Source organism: Oncorhynchus kisutch, linkage group LG21 (assembly GCF_002021735.2).
Source record: "Oncorhynchus kisutch isolate 150728-3 linkage group LG21, Okis_V2, whole genome shotgun sequence".
Lineage (NCBI taxonomy): Eukaryota > Metazoa > Chordata > Actinopteri > Salmoniformes > Salmonidae > Oncorhynchus > Oncorhynchus kisutch.
The window spans coordinates 17,437,224-17,442,339 of NC_034194.2; positions in this window are offsets into that span (position 1 = coordinate 17,437,224).

A 5,116-nucleotide genomic window follows, 5' to 3' on the forward strand; every position below is an offset into this window, starting at 1 on the left:
TTCTCTCTCTTTTTCTCTCTCTGTCTCTCTCTCTCTCTCTGTCTCTCTCTCTCTCTCTCTGTCTCTCTCTGTCTCTCTGTCTCTCTCTCTGTCTCTCTCTCTCTCTCTCTCTCTGTCTCTCTCTGTCTCTCTCTCTTCCTCTCTCTGTCTCTCTGTCTCTCTCTCTCTCTCTCTGTCTCTCTGTCTCTCTTTCTCTCTGTCTCTCTCTCTCGCTCTGTCTGTCTCTGTCTCTCTCTCTGTCTCTCTCTCTGTCTCTCTCTCTGTCTCTCTGTCTCTGTCTCTCTCTCTGTCTCTGTCTCTGTCTCTCTCTCTCTCTCTCTGTCTCTCTCTCCCTCTCTCTCTCTCTCTCACTCTGTCTCTTTACATGTTTCATGTCATCCCCTAAGGACCAGTGACAGACCCACAGAGAACATAGAGTGGAAGAAGAGCATAACTATGCATGTCATCGCTTGTCCATAGAGGGTGTGTGTGTCTCTGAGTGTGTCTGTGTGTGCGTGCGTATTTGCAGTGGTTAACTTGAGCAGGAGCTACCGGAAGGCGGACTCCTGCACCATGTCTCAAAGATTCCTCCAATATGTCCTTATATAATCCTAACCCTAGCGTCATGTCCCCATCCCGGCTCAATCCCCACCCTAACTAGAACCCTAACGCTAACCCTGCGTGTTAGTGCGTGTTAGTGTGTGTGCGAGCGTATGTGTGTCCATCTGCTTCATGATGTAGCAGATTTGGTGGAAAGCCAAGAGTGGCCATGGCTCACACCAGGGACTTGGAACTAAAACAGAGAATCCTGATCAGTTTCAGGGTCACACAGGGCTGAATAACTATGCATGGCTCCACCATCTTAACATGTGCCCACAGCATGGCATCAGCTTTGCAAAGGGTAGAGATCTGTACACATGCATTATGTATCACTGTGTAAGTGTTCAGCGAGGGTTTGCACTGTGATACCATAATCAAAATATATTCTGGGCACTTCATTAATATGATGCTTTTTTCATGTGTAAGTTTTCATTTCAAATGTAAAATGCAGTGTTAGTCATTCTGAGCGGCTCTGCTTGTCCCAGTCAGGAGACTATACTGGGGGAAGCCAGTCCCTGTAATGGCTGCTTTTATGTTTGACGTCATCCCCTGGTGTGTCACAGGAGAGCCACCTCTGCTCAAACAGACCATAAATAATGTCTTACAATAGCTCTGGTTCTGAGTGGGCTTGGGCTGTGTAAGGAGATGTTACAGACACAGTGGTGTAAAGTATTTAAGTAAAAATATTTCAAAGTACTACTTAAGTTTTTTTGGGGTATCTGTACTTTATATTTTTGACAAATTTTACTTTTACTTCACTACATTCCTAATGAAAAGAATGTACTTTTTACTCCATACATTTTCCCTGACACCCAAAAGTACTTGTTACATTTTGAATGCTTAGCTGGACAGGAAAATGGTCCAATTCATGCACTTATCACGAGAACATCCCTGGTCACACTGTCTCTGATCTGGCGTACTCACTAAACACAAATGCTTGGTTTGTAAATTATGTCTGAGTGTTGGAGTGTGCCCCTGGCTATCCGGTAATAAGATTAAAAATACAATTGTGCCATCTGATTTGCTTAATATAAGGAATTTGAAATGATTTATACTTTTACTTTTTATACTTAAGTGTATTTGAGCAATTACATTTACTTTCAATACTTAAGTATATTTAAAACCAAATACTCATATAATATTTTACTGGGTGACTTTCACTTTTACTTGAGTCATTTTCTATTAAGGTATCTTTACTTTTACTCAAGTCTGACAATTTGGTACTTTTTCCACCACTGCAGCTCGTCTGTAATTATACGGGGGAAATCCCCCATGTTCCACTCACAGCAACATAGCTGTAGGAATGCAGAAATGTTAGGGTTTCATAAATGTTGATAAGAGCAGTAGTTTGTCTCATTGCAAGTTCAAATGATTTATCTCCCAAGATGATTTTCATGGTTAGACAATCTATCGTTATTATTAAACATTTAACATATCGTAAGTGAAGCCAGAAGAAACGTTTAAATCAATTTATGGCCAAAAATGTTTTTGCCAAATGCACTTTATGCCTTCGCTATTGTTCCCTAGACAAAAACACGAAAACTACAGCTACATAAATCCCTAACAGTTCCCAAGAGCGTTGTCATCGGGAAGGTTGTGTATTATATTGAGTATGTCCTTGTTCTCTTCAGACGGTCCCAACTAGCTCTTCCTGAACTGTAGTCACTGTGACATTTTGGAGTTCCTTTTTAATTTTTAATTTCTGAGAGCTCAGCAATCCTCTAACGGACCGTACAATGCACTCTCCAGGCAGACACCATTAGTAACGGTATAGGAGATTCCATCTTTCTAGTACTGGCCATGGACAATGCTTGCCCTTGGGGTAGGATAAATCAATCCAAGATAGTTTGCAGTTGCATTGTATTTTTGAACCACAGACAAAATTAATTCACTGCAGATCACAATCCTGATGTGAAAGGATACTTATGAACTAAGTGAAATTAGGCAAAAACCTTCACTTCATGCTCTTCTGCTATCACATAACCCCTCCCTGACAAATTGATGTCACAGAGCCATGTGCAGAAAATGAGTCGTTGAGAAAGTGGAATCCTGATTACCTCCGTGTTCAGGCCAGAGAGAAATGAGCTCTGTCCATGACTGACGTGGCTGTGCTGCTGATCGAGGTGAGATAAGATGATTGCTCAGTTTGATGAAATGACAGTATCACAGGCTCACGCAGGGAGATGAGGAAGGTGGCTTAGTAGCTTGATGCCACTCTCTAAAGACTCTCAGCAGCCGCAGTAGTTTACCAGCAGAAGCAATCGCCTTGACAATCCTGTCACAATCCTGTCACAATCCTGTCACACACGCTCCATGTGCTGCCTCGCCAAAGACGTTGATCACTTTGAGTAGGCTGGGGCTAGTCTGCGGGTGCTGTGAATGTCAGCACCGGGACAACAATGACAGATTTCACACCGGTCTGGTGTGAACCACAAGTCCACATATCCGGAGGGAACTACCACAGTACAGACAGACAGATGAGTCCAAAAGGTCAAAGCAGGGACTCCATGCTGGAGGTCCTGGAGAAAATGTACGTGTACATGACTGGAAAGGCTTGAGGAATTGTTGTCTCCCACTTATTTTGTATCTTAACACTGCGACCTTTCAGGGCCAGCTACAGATCAGTACGAAACAAATCAGACTGTCAAACAAATCCAAGGACTCCAGTATGGCTTTTCAGAAGGCAGTCATTTCATCTGAGTCTAACAGAGCACGGCGTTGTCTGAAATGAAGGGTACAAGTCAGTTGTTTCATTGTAACAACAACATTTATAAGGTGCATGGCTGTTTCTGCAAATAGGCACGCTAACATAACAGGAGGCAATGAAACATTATGTCTGAATAGACAATAGTGAAGACTCCCTGACATGTCTGCTCTAATGTGATAAATAGGAATAAATCATTGCGACTCCTGAATGTGCATTGAGAGATGTCTGACATGCACAAAGCACATGTCCCAGAGGCAACGAGTTCTCCAAGAAAGACCTCTACATTTTCATGATTTGATAAAAGCCTCAACAAGTATATCCCTTTAGATATACTGTAAATTAAAGTGATTGACCACAATGCAGAATATTCAGCCAATACTGTATGGATAAATGTACTTTGACAGAGGAGTTGGAACGTCATGCTTTGCATAAGTAGTTTACAAGGTATGCCCAGTGGAGTGCAGTGATGATTGATTACACTTGCTCACAAACACAGGTGAACTATCTCCTCATAACTTTCCTAAATTATGTATCAAAGCTTAGTAGACTTAGTGTTTCATGTTTATTCTCTTCATCATGGTTTTTGATTTAAGTTTCCCTGCATTAAAGTCTCCGGCCACTAGGAGCGCCGCCTCTGGGTGAGTGGTTTCCTGTTTGCTTATTTCCTTATACAGCTAACTGAGTTCAGTCTTAGTGCCAGCATCTGTCTGTGGTGGTAAATAAACAGCCACGAAAAGTATAGCTGAGAACTCGGGAGGCAAGTAGTGTGGCCTGCAGTTTATCACAATATACTCAACTTCAGGCGAGCAAAATCTAGACATTTCATTAGATTTCGTGCACCAGCTGTTGTTTACAAATATGCACAGACCGCCCCCCCTCGTCTTACCGGAGTGTGCTGTTCTATCCTGCCAGTGCAGAGTGTATCCTTCTAGCTGAATATCCATGTCATCATTCAGCCACGATTCCATGAAGCATAGGATATTACAGTTTTTGATGTCCCGTTGTTGGGATATTCGTGATCTTACCTCGTCTAGTTTATTGTCCAATGATTGCACGTTGGCTAGTAATATTGACGGTAACGGCAGCTTTCCTACTCGCCTTCTGCAGGTCCGGACGAGGCATCCGGCTCTTCGTCCTCTGCTTCGCTTCCTTTTGCGAATGATTGGGATGTCTGCCCTGTGGGGTGTTTGGAGAATATCGTGTGATTCCTGCTTGCTGCTGTTGTTGTTGTTGAATAAATCTTTGTGTAATCCGAGGTGAGTGATCACTGTCCTGATATCCAGAAGCTCTTTTCTGCCGTAAGATACAGTTGCAGAAATGTTATGAACAAAATAATTTACAACTATCGCGAAAACCCCCCACATAATAGCACAATTGGTTAGGAGACCGTAAAATCTTGTAACTTAAGGACTGTTTCATGCTCTACTGTCACGCTCGCTATCCTCAAACTCCCTGTCATAAATCAACCAAGGCGCAGCGTGCATGTAGTTCCACATCTTTTAATGAAAGTGAAACAACCAAAAAACAAACAGGTAAACAGCAAAGAACGTGCCGCAACCGAGGTGCACACAAACACACTCTGAGAAATAATTACCCACAACACACAGGTGGGAAAAGGACAGCTGGCAGCTGCCTCTGATTGGGAACCATACCAGGCCAAACACATAGAAATAGAAAACATAGAAAAAACACATAGAATGCCCACCCCAACTCACACCCTGACCAAACCAAAATAGAGACATAAAAAAGGAAATAAGGTCAGGACGTGACATCTACAACTAGAGTATTGATGTTTTTCCATATCTCTATGTCTCTTATTGACAATCTACC